Source organism: Protopterus annectens, chromosome 2.part0, assembly GCF_019279795.1.
Source record: "Protopterus annectens isolate FY-2018-M chromosome 2.part0, PAN1.0, whole genome shotgun sequence".
Lineage (NCBI taxonomy): Eukaryota > Metazoa > Chordata > Ceratodontiformes > Protopteridae > Protopterus > Protopterus annectens.
The window spans coordinates 1947887917-1947915302 of NC_056728.1; the positions used below are offsets into that span (position 1 = coordinate 1947887917).

General features: G+C 37.1%; 1 long non-coding RNA gene across 1 annotated transcript in view; it reads left to right on the forward strand.

The window, feature by feature from the left end:
• Positions 1-22003, forward strand: part of LOC122793673 — a 58980-nt gene extending 36977 nt beyond the window's left edge. The window contains exon 3 of the long non-coding RNA XR_006363504.1: positions 18804-22003. This is a non-coding gene — a long non-coding RNA (uncharacterized LOC122793673). The remainder of the gene's footprint in view (positions 1-18803) is intronic.
• Positions 22004-27386: the final 5383 nt, after the last annotated feature.

Below are 27386 nucleotides of genomic sequence, written 5' to 3' on the forward strand. Positions count from 1 at the left end.
CTTACAAATGCATAAACCCATTAAAATACATATTCATTACTTAAGCAGACATCACATATGTCATGTGGCACTGTACAATGTGTTGCTATGAGAGGTCTGTTACAAAACCTATTATTAGTCAGATACATATGTATAGTATAACAGACTAGAAATTACATAATGCACAATAAGTGTTTCTAAAGTATTAGGAAGGGCCTGGTAAGGAGGCCACTCTTACAATAGTGATCTATTTGGACTTACTACACATGGCAAGTCTTCCTGTATTGCCACATCTACCTACTGCTTCACAGTATTTATTGACATGTCACATAACACAACCAGACTTCTGCAATAACTATTACCATACTCCCAGATGTGCACCAACATAATTGTAAAGAGCTTATATGATATACTGTGCCTACTTGGATCTACTGGAATCCATCACCATACATCTGAACACCATGGTTCTGTGTGATTTTAATTACTGATCCATTGACTGTGTAAATTATTAGTGCTCAAACACACTTGCCCAAAGACGCCTCAAGTTCATTAACTCCAATGCCCTGGACCAGTTGGTAGACACCCAACTAGGGGTGCCAACATCTTGGATCTGGTGCTTACTAATATTGGGAACCACAGTAGCACCCCAACTGTGAGGTCTTCCTTTGTCATATCTGACCACAAATCAGTCTCATTTGAAGTAACTATCACACCACCTCGCCTCCAACCAGGGAATAAACTAAAAAACTTCTCTAGTGAAGATTATATCCTTCTAAGGGGTGGTATAAATACCTTCAATGCACCCCAACCTCAGATGAAACTAGCAACTAGGCCGAGTCCTACACCAATGCTTTTTACAAACACCTGTATAACTGCATTGATGTGACCTTTCCTGATAGAACCAAAACAAGCTCTTCAAGGAAGAGCAAACCTGCCTGGTGGACAACTGCCATTAACATACTTTATAATAAGAGGAGGAAATTGTTGCCCAAAAGTAAAAGGGAGTGTGCCCTAAACTGGAAACACCCCATCCTCTGCTTAAATAAGCAAGTAAAACTTTTTGTGAAGTCTACCAAAGCAAACTACAAATCCGAATTAGTGTCCTCAGTAAAGGACAACCATAAGGCATTCTTTAGTTATACAGTATCCTTAACCTAAAAGGTAAAACCCAGATTTGTGCTGAACTAGTACTTAATGATACCATATACACTGAGCCTGTGGACATAGCAAACCAGTTAGCCAACAGGCTCTGTGAAAACTTTACTCCCCTGTCTCCACCACACATACCCCATGACATTCCTTCCACCTGTCCCCCATCCTATATCTCTAGAGAGCAGGTCATAAATCCCCTCTCTAAGGCCAAAAACACAGCATCTATGGGACCTGATAACATTCCAGGCTGCGTCCTAAATGGGCTCCAACAAGAAATAGCAACACCATTGGTACTCTTTTCAATCATAGTTTAAGCACCTGCTTCATCCCAGCTGAATGAAAATGGCCAACATTATCCCCTTGCACAGATATGGTGCTTCCACTGACTTTGGTAACTATAGACCTATTAGCCTGACTAGCCTTATCTCCAAGGCCATGGAGCGAAACATCATGGATCTTATCAACAAAGATATAAGTAATCTCCAAACACTTGACCCTACTCAGTTTGGATTTGTCAATGGGAGATCATGTCTGTTAAACCTGGTGGACTTCTGTGAGATAGTTACCAAAACCCTGGACAAGGGACAAACTGTGCATACAGCCTATATGGACTTGGTCAAGGCTTTTGACACTATTCCCCACTCAGGCATTATTGATAAACTCACCCAGTTAGGTATCAACCCTTACATCATCAGGTGGGTTTGAAGTACAAGCAAAAACTAATGGTCTGTGGCTGACAAAGTTTGCTGATGACTGCAAACTGGGAGTGGTCATAGAATCATCAAATGATGTCAACATCCTACAAGAGGGGATTACACAAGCAAATGATAGGTGCCAAAGTCACGGCCTTAAACTTGATGCAAAAAATTTATTATCTCTTTCAGTAAGAGCAATGTTGCTGTTGACTACCACATCAATAGAAATGCCCTAAGCACTCACTCAGTAATGAGACACCTGGGCAAACAGGTTGACAGTAGCCTTACATTTGATCACCAAGTCTCCACAGTGGTTAAGAAGGGCATTCTATATTGCTCATCTGATAGTAAGGGCATTGCTTCCAGGAAAAAAAGAAGCTATAACCTCCCCATATCTTACCTCATAAGGTCAATAATTGAGTGCAGCACCCTTTTTGGTATGCATCTTTCCAGGCACTTGCAGCAGTTGCAGAGTCCACAGAATTTCCTCACAAGGAGAATTCAAGATCTTTTGCATCTGTCCTATGTGGATCATCTGAAATCACTGTCACTTTACTCCATTTCATACAGACTGCTCAGAGGCAATCTCTGTCTTGCATATAAGGCAATCTCTGACTCTGCTTTATTGGAGGTAAATTCCTGCCCCCCCAGGGGGAGGAACAACTATGTGTCAACAGTCTCCCCTTGGAGAGGTTGGGGACGGGGTCCGAGGAGGGGGAGGGTTTGGTAGAAAATGGAAACAGTGAGAAATTTTATAATAATTTATGTAAAATTATCTACAATTCTAGTGGTGATTTTTGTATTTATAATTTGAGTGATGTCAATGTTAGCATTGAATGAGCCAACTTATTTGAGAATGGCCTGACCTTTGTTACAGCTAGAAATGTGGAAGTGGATGACGTTGTAATTCAACTTAAACTTTTTGTTAGAAAATTAAATTTTCTTTTACTTTTTAACAACAGTGAGAGTATTAACTGGACAGAATCTAAAAGATGTAGAAGGCCCAGTGTGTTCAATTCTCCATTACATCCCATTTTAAGTATGTTTGAGTGGCTTTGTGAATGGGGAAATAAGGAAGGTGCTCAAGATCCTCCTTAGCTCTAACAGTAACCTTAACCATGAGGAGTGGACATTTATTAAGGGATATCATGGCAAACATTAGAGTGATGAAACCTGGCAAAGATGTTGGGGTGGCTGTAATGAGTTATAATGATTATGTAAACAAAATGTTGACAATAATGTACACTGAGACATATGAGGAGGTTTCAATAAATGAAATGAACATTGCCTATAGGGGGATTGATTTGGCCTTGGAAGGCCTACTAATCAATAAACTGATTAGTAAGGATGACTGTGAATATCTAAAGGTGATCCACCCTAGGGTCCCCACAATACTGGGAATCCCCAAGATTCATAAAAACATTTTTGACCCTCCACTTAGACCTATTGTTTATGCAAAAGTATCTAAAACATTCCCCATAGCGGGATATGTTGAGACACTTTTTAAAAGGTATTTTGGATGGGTATCTGCACGTGCTTAGAGATTTGTGGGTCCCGATACCAACAATCTATGCCATGATGATTTACTGTTTGTGACTATTGATGTAGTAGATTTGTTTTCATTCCTTGCCCACCAAGAAGGGCTAGAGAGGTTCTATCAATTTCTATGCTCTGAGTTAAACATGGGTCTTTCTAAGATTTTGACCATTAGGGCACTTATGGAGGTTGTACTGGAATACAAGTTTATATATTTTGAGAACTAGTTATTCAAACAAAAAAGTGGTGTGGCCATGGGGGCCGCATGCACCCCAGTGTTTGCCAACACTGTTTTGGTGCACTGGGAGAATTCCAGTGTGTTTCAATCAGATTATAAGGCCTGTTGGACACCATATGGTTGTTTTTGGATTATATAATTTTTTGGAAAGGTACAAAGGCCAGATATGGGACTTTTTTTGAGTTTTTGAACAGCAGTATGAGTTTAAAGTTTACCACGGAAGTACAAGAGGAAAAGGTAAACTATTTAGATCTATGTATCATCAAGAATAGAGTACAGAGGAGGTTTACGTCAATGTTATACAGAAAACCTACATACTCTAACGCATTGTTACATTTTGAGAGCTTTCATCCTATATACCAAAAATGATCACTAGTGAAGGGCCAATATGTGAGGGTGGCACGAATGGTCAGTGAGGACCCCATGTTCTTCAAGGAATACAAAAAACTAAAAAGTATGCCATGAAGAAGTGGGTATCCTGGTCCTTTCATTGACAATATTTTCCAGGGAGTTAGTGATAAGAGACATCAGGGACATTTTTCTCCATTGCTGGGTGTGAATGAGGGAGGTAACAACACATTCACACCAAGGAATGGTTCAAAATTGGAATGTGAGCCTAACTTTCACGGGTGATGTATTTTGACCTATAATTTGAATGTTTATGATATTTGTGATTATTATTCATGAGAATTGGGCCCTGTTGGTGGGAGAATAAGAACATTTGGACAAACTATGGGATAGACCCTTGGTCATATAAAAAAATGATACTACTTTAAAAAACTTAATGGAGGCACCCACTAATAATAATTCTTTTGTTAAAAATGTCAAAATGTGGACATTGTTCACAGTGTAGTGTTATTCTTGATGGACAAGGGTTCTTTCTGGAGAATTTTTGGAACACTAGGCCCAATTCTAGGTATTACTGTGATAGTAAAGGAGTAGTATACATTGCCAGGTGTCAAAAGTGTCCAAGTTTTTATATTGAGAAGACAATTAGAGCCCTAAGAAACAGGATTTACCAACATATAAGGGATATACAGAAGAAAGATGAAATAAATGCTTTATACAAACATGTTAAATTAAACAAAACACATTTCTTTAGGTTCATGGTAATTTAACAGGTGAATTTAGGGTTAAGGGGCATCATATGAACTTGTATCTAGAGTACAAGGAATTCAGATGGCAGATTAGATGTAATATCCCCTACCGCCTGGTTGAATGAAATGATTTATGTGTCCAGTTTTTTTAAAACTCAAAGCCTCTTTGGCAATATAAAGGGGATAAGTCATCCAAAGAAAAGGGCTGCTTTTTTACAGTTATACAGGATCATGGTACTGGCATGGGTTTTTATGCAAGGTTTTAAATATAATTCATGTTTTAAATATGATTTATGCTATAACAATGTTGTTCTTTAAAGGGTCTGTGGGTGGTAAGAGGTTGTTAACTGTTTGTTTGAATAAGACTTTTAATTGAAGAGTCACATGACAGGGTTGCGGTTATAAAAACTGTGAGTGGTGCTTTTATTTTATATTCTGAGGAAGTCCTGAGAAAAGCTCTTGATCTTTCTACAATAAAGGAGTTGGATTTAGCCTTCATTTCTTCTTTTGGTGTTTCTTAGTTTGTTTGGTGGTTATTGGAAATGCTGCATATCCATAAGTGCAATGCCTTACAATTTACTTGCTGTAAAGAGTAACCCAAAAAGTGGTGCAGTGGTGAAAAAAGAAATACAAATAAACCAAAAAATGTACCACCAGGGTTTCCGGACTCCACACATTTTTTTTTACAAAAATTGTCAAGCGCTTTCATCAATCCAAGTTGACTTCATCAGAACAATTAATACAATGAAAAAAGGGAGTTTAAATAGCTTAAATTAATTCAACAAATTGTTCCAGATGTAACACCTGCATGGGATTTTATGTTGGTAAAATGGAGAGAGTCCCCATATCTAGGCTTTACGAACATTTATACGACATAAAGAATAAGGAGGAGATGACTGCCTTGTATAGGCATAGCATTGTATGTGAGCATTTTTCCAGTTTTAAATTTGCTATTTTGGATATGGTGCAAATAGACCTGAGAGGTGGGAATTGGAAGAATATTTTATGTAAAAAAGAACTATTGTGGCAACTAAGGCTTGCTGTTAACCTGCACCTTGGGCTAAATGATTTTGTCTATTATACCAGTATTGAAGGAAAAGGCAGGAAAAATATAAATTTATAAACCATTTTAAATTAATATTTTAGTTGATCTGGAACAATTTGTTGAATTAATTTATTTTATGAACAGTGCACAAAGTATTTGTATTCCCTTATGCATTCTATGATGGTGGTGAAAATGTATTTTCTAGACTTGTCATTCAATTTTAACAGTGTAAACAAATTGGTTTGTTTTTAGCCAATAGTAGTTGATTTTAACCTGTTTAAACTCTCTTTTTTCATTGTATTAATTGTTCTGATGAAGTCAACTTGGATTGATGAAAGCGCTTAAATTTTGTAAAGAAAACTGTCTGGAGTCCGGAAACCCAGGTTGTGCGTTTTTTGGTTTACTTGCTCTAAAGACCTTAACCTGGTATGTGACATTAATAGAACCTGCTGGAGGGACAGATTTGTCTCCCAGAGGTTACCACACTTGTGGAACAGACTTCCAATTCATGTCAAGCAAAGCACCTCTTTATCCCTCTTTAAGTGCAAACTGGATGATTGGATGGGTAACCATAAATTCACCCTGGGGGTTCTACCTATGTCTTTCTTGGACAGGATCAATAGGTTCTGATCATGGAAACAAGGGCAGAACTTGCTAGGCTTGTAAGGGCCCTAGGGACATTAGCCTAGTAACTTCCTATGATATGCAAGTAACAACATCACAAAAAATACAAAGTTGCAATAATTTGTGTAATGTAATGAGCATATGACATTCTAAATTTCACAATGTTCATATACTGATGATATAAATACAATGCCACAACTGACTGTGTGGCCATCATAACTTTTTATTAAGCAACTCAGATACATTGCATAGAATACATTACTCATTTTATCAACCATATTTAGGTTGTTACTTGTACATTTTTTTGATGTACCAACCTCCTGTATTCATGCAAAACACACCTTTAAACAGCAGACAGACATATGCTGTACTAGCATGCAACACTAACATGGAGTTCAATTACAAAAAATTGTTTCAATATAAATGATCACTGGCACTAAGTTTTCTGGAGTATGATCCCTAGTGTACATCTGTTTGTAGATAGGTCTAACACTAATGTCAATCACATACATTAAAAGCCTGTTTTTGAGAATATGGCTCTTATTCTTTACTCAGTGTCTGTCTATGTGTATCAAACCTTTATACTTAGGTGTCACTATAACATTAAAAGCAACACTATAAATCATATTGCATCAATCAAAGTTTCAAGTTGACATATTATGAGTACAATATGTGCAGTGAAACTAAATTTTAATATTGACAATCAATAGTACACTTCAAATTGATATGCACATGAGATAAGCAATGCAACATGGTTAATAGGAGACATCAAAACATGGCATAAAACAGAATGGTATTTTGAATGGTTTTAAACAACTGTACACAGTAACAAGCACAGCAACAGCATGTAATACCTAGAAATAATGTGTATAACAACACACATACATAACTTTATGTTAAAAAATATATTATTGTAATTATCTATATAAGTATGATTCTTGCATAGTACTTACACATATAAAACAAATGTATTGATATTCAAGAATATACTATATAACACCTCAGAAACACAATACAGCTCAGATTGGCTTGTGGCATACTAATGACAGAAAAGTGTATGTAAGTCAGTGTTGCACAACCCATTAGAGTACAGTTATTCATCACAGCAAAAGAAATTGAACTTAAGCACTACATGCCAATAAAGGTCTGTCAACAGCATAAAGACTGTGAATCAGCAAACACACATTCAGTCACAGAATAAGAAAGCTATGCATAACATATAATTCATTGAGAACCATTATCACACATATAACTTTTCAACTGCATAGTCTGAAAACAGTAATATTTTATGCTATAATAACACTACAATGTATACACCAACCTTACATGCAACAAAATGAAATGAGTGAATATCCCAGTTGAACACAGATGTGTACCATTTAGATTGTATCAACAAAGCACATAAGCTAAGTATATTAAAAAGCTGTTAACCCAACAGACATTTCACCTAAAATTATTTACCTGTTAATGTTATTCGCAATTAATCACTATGTATTCCCCATACCTCACAGATAAATTGTGGGATGTCTGCCATAACACTAGCATGTCTGAAAGTCATAGGACTGCACATCTAAACAGGCAGAATGAAATATGTAAATACTATTTCTGGAGACATAATGGTCTGTCTCTCTGTGCTATATGCAAACAGCTCGATTTCTCACATGATCTTCAGCAGCTTCAAACAGGAAAAGATGTGAAGTATTGCAGGAACAGAAATATTATTTTAGTACATAATGAGAGCTATGTTCAACAAAAGAACAGTGAAAAAACATAGTTATTAATACTTGTTAGCAAGCAGTGCCATACAGTACAATATCACGATCAGTCACTGATGTTTTAATTTCAGTATTGTACATACATGAGAATAACTGCTGACAAACTGGAGGAAGCTAGGTTCAAACCTACAACTTTCACCTATCTTCAGACTATAGACCAGAATCCTACCCAACTAACTGATTGATTTAAGTCAAACATCCTACATTTGTGAATATAAAGGTAAAGCATTACACATACTAACAAGACTGGTAATCTAATACGAAACTGTATAAGAATACATATATACATAACCATGTGGACAAACACTTACAAATGTACATGTATTGTATGCTGAACTTAGTGTGGTGGTATGTCATAATAAATAAAATATATACATGTGTATGATGAATGATACTTCAAAGCTACAATCTTCCTCTATGTGCATATGCATAAATACAAATAAATACCTATGTATGAGTATATAAGTGGATAGACACACATAATGTGTGTGTGTGTGTGTGTGTGTGTGTGTGTGTGTGTGTGTGTGTGTGTGTGTATATATATATATATATATATATATATATATATATATATATAGTCTTCTTTTTATATGAACATGTTTATATATATATTTTAACTAAACATGAATGTGTGTGAGTATATGACATTATGAAAAGCATAAGTAAATTACAAGTGCTGCCATGTGCATTATATAAGATGTTATACACATTTAACATCAATGTACATCATCTATCCAAACTGATTGTTTAACATGAAATGTTGACATCTGTAACATAACTGAATAACGGAGTGGAGCAACACCACTACCTCTTATAGCATATTTTCTGTAAGTCAGTCATGACTGTGTAAGAATAATCAAGCTGGTGAAGGCTCTATATGATGTCTGTGATGGGATTCGAGCCCAAAACTATGCCAACATAACTGCATGGCATTACAATGACTACAAAGATACCCCTCAGCTATAACAGTTCAGGTACCCAATGTATATCATTTAAGGTAGTCATTTGTAATGTCAGCATTCTCACAAAGGAAAATAATGTTAACGTGCAATACTGTCATTTATACGTAACTAATTTTTTCATTACATTAGCCATGGCTAAGTTAACATTTAATTATAAGTGCACATATCCATAAGTCATGTCCATGTGTAAAGGAAACATAAGTATATCATTGTACTCATAAACTGCACTCATATTTGTAATATAGAATACTCCAGAAAATCTGTGCATAACAACAAAATGTGTATGTATTCACTGTATAAAACTCACATGTCAGCACAAAGAGTTTATCTTTCATGTTTACAAGAAAACATTTGTCTGCACTTGAAACGCATAAATAGCCATTAAAGAAGTGAATATACAACTGTGGTAATCGAACCTCTACAAGTAAAGTAAATAGGAGGGCAGTCAATGACATCACATGCAGTACTAACCCTTCAGCTATAACATAGTCTGACTGTTACAGATCCACACTTCTAGTATTACATCATTGATTACAAAACTCACCTATATTTCAACCATAATGACCTGTATTGTTCTTGCATCTATTAAACTGATGAATGTAATAATAATGGATTATCAAAGACTGTTGTGAAATTTAAACTTTAGAGGTTACATATGTATGCACTACTCAGCATTCACACACAGTATACTGTATGATGTTTCTAGAAGCTCTGCGAATAGCGGAGGAATGTGTAGTGATCCATTGCCTGAGAGCTATAGGAATCCATCATGGCTATGCTAAATGTGTAAAATTTCTAATGTATAAATTACCAGACAAATATAGATCTTCTATATGTGATGTGTAAAGGCATTGTTGTCACGATTTTATCCTAAAAAAGGCTGCACTGACAACCCACACATAGTCAAACAGCATTTAAAGTACCTTACTGCTTAACCACTTGAACTACTGGACATCAGTTTCTGTTTAATGTTTTAAAAGTCTGTATTATAGAATAAATATATAAGTAGTATGTGTGATATCCGTAGTAATACACAGGTTTAATAGTCCTGCATAACATTTACACAGATCTAGTATATATGCGGATGAATGCAGAATGCCCCAACATGTGAATATAAAGTCTAAAGAGTAAAACATTATTATGCCTTGTAAATTAATTTTAGTAATACAGACATTCATGGAAAGTACTTGAAAGATAATGCAGCACTAAATTACACACACACACACACACACACACTTGTGTGTAGATATATATATATATATATATATATATATATATATATATATATATATATATATATATATATAATACTGTTGGGGGTTAAGGTGTGTGGAGTATGTGACTTACTGACTTACTGAAGGCATCAGTTTGTTGGCATTGGAACTCTGTGGCCCACTGGTAAAGATGGGATCACATTCTTCCAGAAGAGTATCACAGCAATAGCAGATATGCACATCCATCTGGTAGACCCAAGTTAATTGGTGCATTAAAACCTTTCATTGAGCCAAGGTGAAAAAAAGTGAACCTAATGGAAAAATCCAACTCTTTTTTTTTTTTTTTTTTAAATATGTTTTTTTTTAATAGGTTATGCCATCCTGACTTATCTCTCATATTAAAAATAATTCTATCTATAACTACAAAATTGAATTTAGCTGTATTGTATACTTAATGGTATGCTTATATAGTGCATTTGATGGGTGGGTAGATTTGGTGAGTTATTTTCACCTGGGCTCAATGAAAGTTTAATCCATCATTGAAAGGGAGACTTTGGATATTTAAATGTTATGGGATGATGTTGGTTATTGCACTGAAGAAGGCAATTTTGCCCAAACCAGTTTGCTGATTGCATTTACTCCTTGGTTGTTATAATAACTAAATCATTCTATAATGCTTACTTTTGTGTGTTGGCCATTTATCATCACTTACTACTGTTGCTCAGTGTCAAGCATCATGCAAATATTGAGAACAAACAATGATAACACAGAAGGGGGTAGAGAGGGAGAGAGAGAAACTGATAGTGATACATTTGTGTTTAATGGACCTTATCAGCCCATCTTTGTGAAGTGTTACTTTTAGATTTGTCATTATAATTCTGCTGTTATGATCTGTGCAATAAAGTGTTCCCAATAGGGAGCAGGCATGGTAATACAGAAGCAGGATAATGTGTTAACAAAATATTTATTCAACAGTTGCATACAAAAGAGTCCTCTAAAAGACATTTAATAACACTTTGACATACTTCTGGATTCGAACCGTGACACTATGCAAAAAAGAATCTTCATACCTGAACATTGTCTCTGCACACCATACTTGAACTCCTAGTTCACAAAGTCAAAAATCAGGCAGTAGATTAAATCAAAGTAGAAAATATGTATTAATCTTCGTAGCAGGAATGAGATTATAAAGTCCCATAAGGTGTACATAACATTCAGCAACCTAATAAATATTTCACAATACTGCTTTCAGTCTGTAATTATGTAGTGCAGCAGGGTTAAACACATTTGTGCAAGGTTAGCCATACTAGTATGACCTAAGGCAAAAACTCAACAGTGTTAGCCATAGGACATGAAACATCACTCACTATCACTCAGTACTGATGCAAGATGGCAAATTCCACACAAATGCTGAGTATAAAAAGTGAAGGCTTTTAGTATGGGCCATTTCTGACCATGTGTATTGTGTGTGATTCTATTTTTGGACCAGATTAAATGTGAGAAAAATGGATTGATAAGACAGTGGTGAAAATGGAGAGTAAGCAGAGGGGAGAACAAAGGGGAAATAATATTGGAATTTGCAAGATGGTGGTGGGAGAGCATCATAACAACCCACTTCTTCACAACACATCTATTATTGCACACATAATTTGATGAATTTGGAGAGTCACCATTCCAGGGATGGGTGACAACAGAATAATATTGTATAGCCAACTGGACCAAATCAAATGCGTCAAGATGACATATAGACAATGTGGAGAATGTAATTTTTTTTTTGAAAGAGTGGACTGTTGGGGAAGTTGCTTATGAATAAGACGGTCAGGTAGGTTTGATGGGTAGGTTAAGTAGCAGGCAAAGACACAGAGGACATAAAAGGCAGACAGAGATGGAGATGGACACAAAAAGTTGGGGCACCATGATTGGGGATAGGTAGGGGACATAGGAGGTACATCTGCATCCAGCTTGAGCACAGTGAGAATCTAGTCCGCATCCACAAAACAGTCATCACTGTCTCTTGTGTCAGTTTCCTGGGTCAGTGCTGGACATGGCATTGATTTGGCAGTCTGACACAGGACCTCCTCAACTCTGCATCTGATGGGTGACAAAATCACTATATCCATTAGTACTGCTCCCAGAGGGTACCACTGCACCAACTGCTAGGAAAGAGCTACCTGCTGCAGGTGGAGTAGGTAGGGCAGGAATTGCAAATTCAACAATGATAGGTTGCAACCCAGATGTGCTGGGTGTCTGTGTTCTCTGTGGTGGTGCAGCTACAGACACCTGTGTAGGTATGGAGGGGCTGACCACAGTGGTTAGCCTAGCTCCCTGAACTTGTGGTCATTTTGGTTTTAGGAGCAATGTATTCCCTCTGAAACAGAGAGAAAGAGACAGGGTTGGGAAAAACACATCACTTTATTATTTTGTGACACATAAATATGTTCATTTTGACACATCCAGATATGATGGGAATGCAATAACGTGCCCTAAAAGAAAGCAATTTCAGTACTAGTATATAAGAAATGGAAACATTTATTTGACAATGCCTATCAGATATATGCTTTAAAGGTTAATAATTTCAGTTACCAACACTGAATTGTTAAAGTCATTCAGTATTGCACATAATATTTTATGAATTCTATCCTATATAAAACACCAGTTTCTGCTTCTGGGAATTGAACCCCACACATTACTAGGCAGGTATACTCATGGCCTAATGCAATCACAAAGAAAAATTGGTAAAGGCATGTATGCTGATATAAAAAGTTAAGGTATACCTGCATATTCTAATATGGACTGATAGCCTGAAAGGTATTATTTGGCTTGCATTTGGGATTCATTCCTGATACATACTTACCTCATGCCTGTCTGAGGTGAATGATTCCCTCCTGATGCTCCTCATGGTTCTATGCCATCTTTTCTGCAACTGTGCAGAAGGGGAAAAATAAAAGATATGAACACATAGTGAATAACTGCATTGGCTGAATAATCCATGCTATATCGTTGACTGGTGATAGCCCACTATACTTACACAATTGAAGGGTGTTTTATGTCTAATTCATTGTCCCATCATTTCAAGAGGTCCGACTTACACTTCTTCATATCAGTGTACTGGTGGAGACATTGTTCACCAGTATGAGGAATGCCAGTTGCACTGGAGGCAGCCTTGGTCAAGCTATTTCAAGCCCCAGTCTTATACTGAGACCCAGTATAATTCCCCTGTCTATTTAGTTATGCAGCTTGAGTTGTAAATGACAGCGCCCCTAAAATTTCTTATGGCAAAATTTTTATGGTTGATTTTTTTTTATATAATTAAACAAATGTGCTTTAGATGCATGAGTAAGATGGGATGCAGTATGCAATGTTTGTTGATAACATTTGAATAAGCATTCCATACACTTTTTTACCATGGTATTACATTTTTAAAAGTTTAATAGACAGGATTTTCCTGTTTTTAGTACTTTTAATAGTTTTGCATGTACGTATTTTGTACGTAATAGGCTTTTAAAATTTCAGCGCTACCACTTTATTTTATTTAAATTATTCCTTAACAGGAAATGACATCATTTTTTTCAAATGGAAAGTGTATTTATGTACCTTGTTTGCATAGCATTTTCAATGGCCTGAGGAAGACTATTGTTGAAAGCGCTCACCTTTTTATGTTAATTAAAGTTTATTCTGCCTAATGCTTGGTTGCTCTTGATTTTGGAACTTTGTTACAAGCTATTGTTAGACGGAGGGAAGCAGTTGTCTTTACCTGTGCTGATTCTTCTGGCAGAGTGTTGAAAGAACTATTTCAGAGTGGTGAATCTCCAGGTTTGAAAAACTACGCACCTGCCATTTGGATTTTTTCCAGTTGGATTTATTTAGCTGAGTAACGTACTTGTTGTGACTGCCTGTTTGTGCCTTCCACGTTTTACCTTTATTTATTACTTCTTTCCTTGGGAAGGTACAGTGGTGCACCTTTTTTATATATTTTGAATTGTCATGGTTAAACTTATTTTTACACATTATATTGGACTTATATAGCACCCATTAATGATAACTTTTGTAAAAATCATATTTATGATATTCATATGTATAGACATTACAGTCCTAAACAAAAGTTTGGGACAAATATTATTCTGACCCCTCAGTAAAAATTGATATAAACTGGATTTAAATCCTGTATTACCTGTCCTGTTTCTCTAAACTCACTGCACTTATACCTTGTGCCACAGAAATAGGTAGCTGTCAGGTATATTTTCTTCATTCAGTACTGTCCAGAGCGCTGATGATTACACAGCAGCAGCAGTCTCATTGGCACAGCAGAAGGTAGCCCAAATGAAATTGTACAGTTTTACTTTCAGCAGTCAGCCATGTTTGTGCATTGCCAAGTGGCATGCAAATGCAAAAGGAAAACAAAAATACATTAAAAAATTAAAAGGGAAACCAAAAGAATCAAATGGTATATCTACAATTAATACTGACATAATTTCAAAGGAAATTTATTCCTGTCAGGATTACTACTTAAGAGAAATGTTGATGTAATATTTTTCATATGTAATACATTTTTCCACCTATCATGTTATTGTGTTTCTGTTGTCACAACTCAGAAAATGCCATATTTCACTTAACACATTTTTTACACGCTGTTATTAATATTGAGTGAAGTTGAGCTTCTAACAATACATACATAAAAATGTGTTTCAGTGTTTATTCTGAACCACTCATTACAAGCATATGTAAACTGGATTTTAACCCTGTATTACCTGTTCTTCTTTTCTAAATTCAGTGCAATTATACATTGTGACACAGAGACTGGTAGTTGGCATGTACATTTTCTTCACTCAGTACTATACAGATTACTGACAGCAGCACACAAGCACCAAACTCGTCTGCTCTACTGAAGGCAGGCAAAATTAATTGTTTTATTTTTTTGCCTTGGGAATTGAACCATGATTCACTGCTAGTGAATGCAACCAATCCCTATTGCACAATGAGAAGCAGCATGCAAATGATAATGCCCAAAAATAATATATTTTTTGAGTATCTGAAGGTGGTTTTCTCTCAACTTTAGCTACTGTATTAGATAAAAACATGTGCACTACTACTGGCATACAAACACCACCACGTCCTGGTTTGTACTTTGATACCATAGCATGAAAATAACACACTTCAGACTTTTTCAATTATTTGCCTCAGACAACAGAAAGCTTTATAAATAAGAGAAAGTAGTGTACATATACGCACACGATGGCATTGTATCACTTTACATTAAAGGTTCTACATAAACCTTTTCTTACACTTGTCTTTGTAAATTTCCAGTAGATATGTTGATGACTGGTATGTTTGCAACAGTTAAGCTGATATTTCCTTTATGATAAAAATTGTTTGCAATAATATTTTTTTGTTGTTCTCTCTTTTGTTAGCATTATTCCCTTTTTCATTCTAGTCTGACATAAATACAATGTTATTTGTATTTATTTTGATATGTGCTTTTATTATTTAACTGTTAAATACTTCATATGAAGTACAGACATCAACTTGTTACTTAGAGGCCCAGTTGGAACATAAGCATTTAGTAATATGTGTTATAAAGGTTTTATTTTCTACATTAGTCAGTGTAATGCCCTAACTTTTTAAGTCTATTCTTCCTGACACACCCTCAGTAAATGTGCATCAAAATAGCAACAATGTGAAAAACTTATTCCTGCTGCAGGACTAAACATTCAAACTCGCAACCATTTAGCAAGTAACACTTCTTAATGCTCATTTTTGCATTGCTAGACCATATGGATAGGGTCAAGTAGGTCCTTCCACCATGTTTACCTTCCCAGCACTTAGTGCAGATTGTGGTATTCATGATTGCTAATGATTTGACACCTGATTTGCATAATCACAGTGCTCACTGGGGGTAATCTGTACTATATAAGCTAATTGTGTAGGTAAGGCAGTTGCATCATAGTAGGGGAGACTGGATCCACACACTTTTGATACTGCTATTTTACTTGCAATACTTTTGACAACTTTCAGAACTGATTACTCATAAAGCTATGTTATTGCTTCTTACTAATGGATTTGTTTTGACATTATGAATGCATTCAATTTTGGAATACCATTGTTTGCTGTCTGGATTGCTTGTCCATTGCTGTTGTCATAGTGATGTATATAAGTTATTTGTTGTAATGGAAAATATTATTTCATGTAAATGTTACCTCCCCTTATAGTCAAAGTTCAAGTACAAGTTATCTTTATTGTCATTTAGGATTATACAAGTGCAGCCTAAATGAAATTCCAAGTATCAAATCACCAGAGAGCACATAGGAAGCAAGGATAACAAGAACAACGGTATAACATTTCAATTAAAAAAACAGGTATTTAATACAAGACCCACAGAAGGATAAATAAACCAATAATAACAACAAGAACACACAAGCCTCCCAGACCATCATAAGAACAGTACTTAGCATCATGAGAGAGTAGGATTGCATTTGTTAAGATTGTTTTCATTTTTTCATCTGCATCAGGCAAACAGCAGGCAATTGTACATGAATAAAAAAAATTGCTACATCAAAGAATATATAAAAAGATGTTGCACACTTTTCAGCTGAGCTATATATTTTGAATGATTACTGACTAAATAATCAGTGGCTGGTATTAGAGTTTGTAAGTCTCAACAGTGTTTGGTAGAAGTTATTTAAGTATCTGATGGTCCTGCAGTGGATACTATGATATCTCTTGCCCAAATACAGTTGTGTAAACAAGCCTCATGTGGGGTGAGAGAGGTCACAAATTGTTTTGGATGCACATTATTGCTGTGAAGAGATCCTGGATTGATGATAAATTGGTGCCCAGGATTTTTTTGGCAACTCACACCACTAGCTGTAGCTTCTTTCTTTGTGCTATTGTGGTTCCCAAACCAAACTGTGAAGCTACTAGTGAGAAAGCTCTCAACTGCTCCTCTGTAGAATATGGTGAGAACAGCAGGTGGGAGCTTTGCTTTTTTGAGTCTTGTGAGAAAATCGAGAGATTGGTGTGCTTTTCTGACCAGCTATTCAGTGTTCATAGTCCAAGAGAGATCCTCCAAAATGAGTACCTAAAACTTTGTAGATTTGACGCTTTCCACCTCTTCAACATTTATCATGAGCAGTGAGTGTGTTGACCTTTTCTTGACATCTATAGTGATTTGTTTTGTTTTATTGACATCCAGGCCAAGGCTGTTCTTAGCACACCAGTCAATCAATGAGTAGACCCCATCTCTGTAAGCTCTTTTTTTCTCTCCTTTGATGAGGCTCACAATGGTAGTATCATCTACAAACTTAATGTTGTGATTGGTGTTGTATTTTACAGTCATGGGCAAGGATGGTGAACCGCAGAGGGCTTAGCACACAACCTTGATGAACATAGGTGTTTAGCATTCTGCATCCTGAGGTGTTGTTGCACACACATGTTTTCTGTGGTCTGTTCATCAAGTAGTCAAGGATCCAGTTGCACATCAGCTTGCTAACTTCAAGATGTACAAACTTGTCAATAGGCTGCATTGGAGCCACTGTATTGAATGCCAAGCTGAAATCAATGAACAACAGCCTGGCATAGTTGTTTCTTCCCTACATGTGACTGAATAAGAGGTGGAGTGCCATTGAAATAGCATCCACAGTGGATCTGTTGGCCCGATGAGTGAACTGTAGGGGGCCGCAGGTGGATGGACGTTTTGCAAACATATGCCTTTTAACTAGCCTCTCAAAGCATTTCATGACATTTGGAGTTAGAGCAACTGGTCTGCAATCATTCAGGCAGGCTGGATTAACTTTTTGGGGAGAGGGACAATATTCATTACCTTGAAGCAAGAGGGAACTTTACCAAGAATAAGGGAGGTGTTGAAAATATCAATTGGTACTGAGCACAGTTGGTCTGCACAGCCTTTATGTACTTTACTCAGTATTTTTTCAGAATCAGAAGTCTTCCTGGGGCTTACTTTCTTAAGTTGAGATCTCACTTCATTTGATTTAAGGCTGATCATCTCTTCCTCCTGGTCAATAGGTAGCCTTGCAGCAACCACATTGTTCTTCCCTTCAAATCTGCCAAATCTTATATTTCTGTGAGAATCTAAACACTTGTTCCAAAAATGTGTTATATCAATATTAACAACATCAGGGGATTGCTTTATGTTTGTAATCTAACAAATACGTTAAGCCTGCATCTGTCTGCCATCAACTCAAGTGGACATTTAATTAATTTGTAATTAAATAGAAATATTTTTGTAATGCACTGCTATGTGGTATGGGGTTAGACCGTTGCTGTCATCTTTACAGACTTTTATCTGTGCTTTACATTTACTTTGTTTTGTGGGAGAGAGTTACAATTTTGTATTACCTTTGTGTTTATTCCTAGCGAGCCTTGCATTTTACTTTATTTTCATGTGCAATGCCTGAGTAAATTCATACATATTTGCTTTGTTAACACTCACATTTCCTTTTTTTCCTCTTTTTATGTTTCATCTAATACAGGGTTATTATACGTTAGACATTTGGCCTCTATAAACCTCCATACGTAGATGAAGAGAATAAACTCATTATCCAGGCACTACACAGACATGGATCATTCCTGTTAAACAGGGGATGAAATGATGACTCCTCCCATGACCTTATATGGGAGCAGCACAGTTGCTGATATGACTGGGAGTACCAGAAGATAAGACACTGTTCCAGTTTTATGATTAAGAACACAGAGCATAGGGCAGCTGCAATTGCCCTGGAAAGGATGGCTACTGGAGGTGATCCTGCTACTGAATAAGCACTGACTGAGACAAAGAAGTTCTTTCCACTGTCATTTTTTCCAGTCAGCTGATCAGGAAGTTCACAAATAGTCATTGATGCTGATGCTGAGGTAGAGGACAACCGAAGTGTGTCTACTGCTGACTTCCAGTTATGCCATATAATAAATCATTCATTGTGAGTGTGTGCACGCAAGTGTGTGTGTCTGTGTCTATAGCTATATCGCTAGATAGACAGGTATTAATCTATGGATCTACTTTCACATCTTGAATGCGCACTTGACAGAACCACAAAATATCAAGACCAAAAACATGCGCAGTCAAATACCTGAAACTTCATAAAATCAACTCAGAGAATATCGAACAAAACAAAGCAAATGGTACCTCCCAACTCAATAGCAAGCCCAAACTACAACTGTTTCTTATATCTACACTTTTGTAGAGGGGCTATGACCCCTGTACCCCCCTGTTGGGGGTGCACTACCACAAACTAAATATACCAACTCTGAGATCGTACATTTCAGAAAATTTACCAACTCAGAGATCACACTACATTTCAGACAAGGGTAAAATATGGATACACTGTGCTTCAACTACTACAGATTTATATCAAACAACATTATCTTTCCATTCTAACTCCAAAACATACTTGTAAATTATTCCTTGTTGTTTTCCTATCTTACTGGTTAAACTCTAAACGCATCTTCACAGAATCCAGCAGCATCAACGTTACTTCCGCCATGTCTCTTTACGTCCTCAACACATCTTAAAGAGACAGTACACTATTTCAACAAATACCATATACCTTCTTCAAAACACTTTACAACACAGAATTACCATTTGCTTCTCCATATTCAGCATTCTAAAAGTCAATCTTTTGGACTTTCAGGTACTTGCATTTTTGATATACTCGTCTTGATATGTTCCAGTACGGTCAAGTGGGCATTCAAAATTTGAAATTAGATCCACATCTATAGATATATGTATATGTACATATATATAGAGAGAGAGGAAGTGAGAGCAAGAGGGGTGGGGAGAACAGAGACTGAGAGAGAGAAAGAGAGGCTGGTGGAAATGAAAACTGTAGAGAGGATTTTGTATAAGATGTTTCTTATTAATCAAATGTAATGTGGATTATTTTGCACTTATTTTATTTACATTGTGATACTTATCATCCATCTTTCATGTCATTTTCTTCTCTCTGTGCACATCTGATACTGATTTTACATGACCTCCTGCACATGGTAGGCATTTTTAATATTATTATTATTATTATTACTATATATAAACAATTTGCATCTAGTTTTGCTTAAATTACATTTTCCATAAAATAAGTTTGATAACTTTTTATTCTGTTTTTTCTCTTTGTTGTGTTAATTGCTTGTTATCATAGGTGATCCTGACACTGGCACTGCAGAACTGCTAATGCCTGATGTCAAAGTATTGGTAGCTGATGATGATGAGGCACAGTCTGGGGGTGCAGAGGGTCAATCTGACACTGAGGTTTTGGCACCCATATCCCTCGCCCATTTATCGGACACAGTTAGTATGCCAGTGCATACCCATGAACAAAACCCTCAGAGAAAGCACAGGATGAGGGTAACACAGTTGATCAGGGTAGTGTAATTACTCCAGTTATAGAGCTGGCTTAGTCCTCCCATAGCCATTGTTATATCAGTAGGTGCCATACACCGTATGTAGAGGGCAATCATGGAGGCACAGTCATGTTCCACCAGAGCATTGTAACAAATAGTGTGAGTACTTAATATTGACCATTCTGATGTGCAAGACTGTCTGAACCTTTTGGGTGACTCCACAGACAGGATGAATGACACTCTTGATTGGGCAGTGTCTATAATGGAGCATCTGCTGAGGAAGATCAGCATTCACATTGCTGGAGAGGCTCTAAGTCATCAGGTGTTAGCCACCATGAGTGTGTAATATCCCACTCCTGTATTAGCACTATGCCCACAACTGCATCAGTGGTTACGGTGTCCATACCCAGTTGTATTAGACCAAGTGGTTGTATTCCTGGACATCATCATTGTGAAGACATCTCATCCTACATGCATCAATCACATTCAGGTAGCACTCTAACATCTAGCCAGGGCCATGGAACTTGCAGTGCAACTCCTGGCAGAGGTAATTCTTGTGGTCGTGACTTTGAACTGACTGTTCTACCATGCACTGCTCATACCTGTCTATGATGCAATAATGTATTGCTAACACAAGTGCTTTGATTGTGTTCATGCAGACCAACACATATTAAATATCATCTATCTGTATCACCTCATGCACATTTTAAACACACCCACACACATATACATTCTATCTAAACAATTACTACTGAATGTTAGCAATCTGTTGTTATTGGTACTGAAAATTTTATACTTGCTGAGAAACTGGTTTCTTATTCACATGAATTCACTGCTTTGGTGTCAGGATTGCCCTCCTGTAACCCCCACCACACACACACACATCCTGTGCATGTGTTGGTGACTGTGCCCTGCCATTTCCACATTTCTTTGTGACTCTGGGTTGCCTATGTCTAATATAAAGAATGACTAAGTAATGCGTACTTAGTCAAATACTTGGTTTCATCACATGTATTGCAAAAAATAATTGATTAATATTTCTTTTTCTTGTTCAGTTGTAAAGTATTAAATGTAATTGTTTTGGTTTTATTGTTCTTATTAATTTAATGTTACTAGTTATGCATTGTTGCTTGCTCTTAAATCTGTGCAAATGACGGCTACCATTGACCTGTTCACTATTGGGTTATCTACACTGGTCAAATATCACCCATGTTGCACAGTATTGGACACAAATATAGATGTAGATTGCATGATTCACTCGTGACTTACTGCTGACATTACTTTAGAATTGAGACACATTTCATCTTATTGACAAATAAGTATCTGCATATGAAAGTAATCGTTGAGATTTTTTTTTTGTTTACATGTTCAACTGATATCTTGGATAGTGCTGTACCTACAAGATGTGTCCTTGGATGTTAATTCTGTCTGATGCTGACAGGACACAACCATTACATGCTTAAGTAAACACTGAGGACTTTGGCAGGCATCAGTTTTTAGAACTTAGGATCGTATTTTTCCAGTTAGGTGGCAATTGCATCTGCTATCTTTTGCCTTTTAATGTGAGTCATGGTATAATGTGCATGCTTACATCCACCAGCACCATTTGCAGCTGGAGATTCTTCCTAAAACTCTTCATTTGCATCTGCTGGAGCTGCTGTCTCTGCCTGTGGTCCTGGGAACTGTGGTCCATGGTTGTCCTTTTTGAAGCTGTTTCCTGAGAATTATATTGTGCAATGTGGCACAGGTTGTGAGCATTTTTGCAGAGATGACTAGAACATGCTACAGGGAACATCCTGATGAGTCTAGGCAACACAACATTGATTTGAGCAAGTCAAACACATGTTCTATGATATTCCTAGTTTGAGCATGGGCATTGCTTTATCCTTGCTCAGGAGGGGTGTGTAAGTTTCTCACAGGTGTTATGAGCAAGGGTTCTAATGCATAACTTGCATCTTCCACTAGATGCCCCTGTGGAAAGTCACCCCATGTCAACCTTGTGCGCAACTCACAGGTGTGCCATATGTGTGAATTGTGGAAACTGACAGGGTTACCTGCACACATTGTAGATGATCAATTGGGAATTACAGACATCATGACAGTTAACAGAGTGGTATCACTTTCTTTCTTTACCTCCTTCTTTGCTCACTGGGTGAGGCTTTAATTTTTATGAATCTATGGCCCCCAAAACCTCAGGGAAGTGTGATATGGGATAAAAGCATTGCATGGTCGTGGCTCTCTCTTCTGGGGTGCATGGGAACCAGATATGATCCTTTGTATGTTGTAGCATTACATTTAGAAAGTAGTGCAATATTCTAGAAGCTGAGGCTTGTGTCACCCCTAATGTATCTTCTGTGGTCCTCTGAAAAGTCCCTGCAGATAGTTTTCATAATGCTCTACATAGGTTTGTTTCCACTGAGATGGGTTCTCCACAATTTCCCTAAGAGCTCAGATGAAGGCAGCAGGGGTTGCATATTGCCTCTATTGTTTACCTGCCCACCCTATATCATGCTACGATTTGTTTATTATGCAGTCCATGATATGTCAGATGGAGTCTGAACACCATTCTTCTTCTTGGCGAGGAGTTGCAGCATCAGTAATAGCACCTTGTATTAAAACCTGTTGCACATACAGGTTAATGATGGCAGTAGCAACCCCTAACATTTTTTTGTAAGTGCCTCCCTGGCTATATTCCAAAGAGTACTGGATTTTAGAGTAAAAGGGTGCACTGAGTGTACACAATCACTTTGTACATTCCTGAATAGCTCCACCATGTTGGATTGGTTAATTAGCATGTAATTCAACTACTTATGCTTTCATTAGCATGTTGTTCAGTTTATCCTTGATTTATTGGCCATGCACAAAGTGCACAACTGTTTAGTGGATACCAAATAGTGCATACACACAACAGCAGCACTAAGTGCAGGTGTTCTGTGAGTGCACAATAGCAGCACTAAGCGCAGGTGTCCATGAATCGAGCTCAGTTTTTCCAAACTGAGTTCTCTGACTCAGGTTCAGATGTCACATCCATTTTCTGTCTTTGATACAAAACTTAGAAGGGCTTAAGAATTTATTTAAAATGAATTGCTTCCAGGTCTTTTACACACCATGTAATGAACATGCATCCATGTTGAATACAGTACTAAGAAATGTAGATAATGTTCAGCTGAGTTCATGTATGAGGGAGCTGTTTTGAAACAAAACTGTGACAAAAGTCTCCATGAAGAAAAAGAAGATTTTGTAAATTAATGTAGTTATTTGAATGACATGTTCTACCACTCTGCTCACTGCTTAACTGCAAATAATTATATAAACTATATAAAGCAGTGATTACAAATAAAATATCATTATCAAACCTGATAATTTATATAGGTATACCAGTAATACAGTTATGGCATTCTTGTTTATCCCTTGTCAGTTTAACTTTGTTTTTTATTTTTGGATGAGAAGATAGAGCATAACATATGGGATGAACATCTTACATAGCCAAACAAAATGTATATAACAGCTGCTGTAGGACTGCCCCTCAAAATGGAGCAGCTAAGTGAGGCAATTTGCCCATATTTGCAAGTTTATTATGGGAAGTCAGGTAGACATTATGTAACAGTAAGAATGTATGTTACATAAATATAGTAAATGTCAAATCTTTGCATTCTGTGGTCCATGTTATACAATAGGTATGATAAGTTATGGCAAGATTCCTGTAAGAAATTTGGTGAATTTAAAATTGAACTATGAAAGAAAAAGAGGTGACATTTATTATTATTTTCTAGTAACAATGAAGTTATGGAGTGGCTGACTTCTCATGTGCACTAATCATATCATTTGACATAAGGGACAGTTGTGTGTTTTGAGAATCCTCCCCATCCCACTTATATATTTTTTACCGAAAAGACATATATAACAGTTCTTGCTAAATATGTATATAAGTCTACACACACACTCACACACACACACACACACACACACACACACACACACACACACACACACACTCCTTGGGATTCAATAAACTCCTTGTAAGAAGTTGGGCTACTTAGAAGGGCTGTACAGACATGAACAGTGAACGAGTGCAGGGGGAGTGTTCCAGTAGTGCTCACACAGTTAACACACCCCCTGCACTCAGAAAGTGCTGTATGGCACTTTGTAAAAGTATTTTGGCATAATATTAGAGAACTTCTCTAATATTATGCCAGTTTTTCAGTGTCCATGGACTGAAATAAAATACATTAGTATTTCAGTGTCTGTGGACACTGAAATACATAGGGGAGCAAGAAAGCAAAGCAGGGAGTGTGTGACAGGTTCTGTCACACACCTGCTGCATTGTAAAAGTGCCGTACAGCGATAGCCCCATACCTCACAACCTGTTAAAGCAAGAAATCTGGACAAAGGCACAGATAATGGTGGGTGGGAACAAAGCCCTAAAAATAGGGACACTTTTTAAATATTGCTCTTACAGCTTAGAAAGTTGATAGAAAACAGGTTATGCATTAGCATGAATTTTATGAAGGATAGAAGTCTGAAACTTACATGTATGCCATTATTTCCTGACTGCAGTCCTCACTGACTTGCCAGAAAACCACAATATGATCACAAACAGGCCAAAATATAAGACAAAAATCTGGGTATGTTGATGGACCTCAACTGAACAGATTTCCATAAAATGCTCAGATACCTGCCTCACATACCACTTAACCTCCTAGAGCAAGAAAGCTGTACAAAGCCATAAATAATGGGAGGACAAAGGCACATAAATAAGGACATATTTAAAAAAGTGCACTCCAAACCCGAAAGCTGACAGAATATAAGGTTTGCAGTAGTACGGACTTTGTGCAGGGTATGAAGACAGAAACACAAATGTCTGCCATGTGAAAGTACTGTACGGGCAAAGCCCTCAACTGTACACGTGTCTGAAGAATGCCTGGATACCTATCTCACATACCTGTCAACCTCTGAGAGTAACAAAGCTGTACAAGGCCATGAATAATTGAAAATAGTTTTTTTCCATACTAAGGTATGTTTAAGCATGGCTAAGTGGGTGTGCACATTATGGCCATTTGCCCAGCATTGCTTAAACACCCCAGAGGAGATAAATAAAAATATACATCTGAAATCTTAATGCTGGGATAGTGTAGTGGTTACAGTCTTGGCTTTGTATGCAGGCATTCACGGTTTGAGTATCAATGCAGGTATTACATTTTTAGATAGGAAAGCAGTTTTTTATATGATGTAGTAATGATATTTGTCAACCAGGGTAGTGTAGCTGGTCTAAAATGTAAGTGTGAGTGTATATAACATGTGAAATCACCCATGTACACACAAGTGCCCCATACAGTATAGTCACACCCCATTGTAATGTAATGAAAACACATAGAGGGACGTCATGTAAAGTAAATCAAATACACTTAATAATATGCCAGTAATGATTAAGTTATTATCCTGATATTTTAATAACATTAAAAATGAGCAATGGTTAGCAGTGCTCAGCTATGCTTAGGTGGTGTAAGCATTGCTTAAATGTGAATGCTAAGCCACAGTCAACTCAGCTAAATGGATTTGCACACTATTAAGCAATGCTCAGAAATGACTACTATAAGCACTGTTCAGCCCAGCTTAGTGGGTTTGCACATTGCTCAGCTGTGCTCAGCAGTTTTGAAATTAACCAATTTTGGCAAAAGACTGGAATATGTCCTTATTTATACAGCACAGGTGGGAACACAGCCAGTACCTGTTATAGTTCTACCTGTGCAGGAACCATGGATGGTGTAAATGAGGGTTCACACTTTAGGGGCAGCGCTGAGGTATCATGGAGTCCAGGGTCATGGCTGGACTCTTTGTGACTATGATGAGAGACTGCTGCATGGCCAGTAGCAGGGCTCCCAGTATAAAGCAGAGGCCTAAGACTGTCTCGCCTGTGATCTCACCAGTGCTGCTGGCATCCCCCAAACTGGTAAGCAGGTCCGGCACCACTATGTCGACTTAAACCAGAGGAAGAGGTGCTCTTGGACTAGTGAATCCAAGATGACAGGGACAACCATGTTCCAGCAGTTTGTAAGTATCACAGATATAGGTGTACCAAATTCTAGCCTGAGGATGTGATAGACAGGTATGCATAATGTTTGTTTTTCTCCTACAGCTGCAGCAGAGATGGCTAGCAGCATTGAAGCCCATGCTTGACAGACTGTTGAGGCTGCACTGAGAGGCTGGTGAGTACAAATCTAATTTGCAGTATATTGTGCAAATAACTAAGAAGGATTACATTGTGTAGTGCTAGTAGGTATACTGTTATTGTGTCACCTGAATAAATAAAGTATGTCCAACTAAGAATGATCTGAATAAACAGCTATAAAAGAAACTGCTGTGTTTACTCCAGTATATTGCTGTAGACATATATAATGCATACAGGTTCTTCACAGCAAATATGGCTGTGACAGCATACATTAACTAAGGTTGTTCAGTGAACCAGCTGTTAAGAAAAACTGTAGGTGGTGGAGCTGTAAAACAAGATATAAATGAAATGTGAAATATATACTGCACTAAGCTCTGAACCCTGAATAGTAATGTGTAAGGTATCAAAGTTTGCTCCATGCAGCATTGCCTTGTGTTAACCTTTGCTTTCCAGATTGCAGTATTCCAAAGGATATGCACAGTACACTGTCTGTCATGCATGCGTCACAGAATTACAAGTTCAGACTGTCTAACCAAGAGACTTTTAGGTCGAA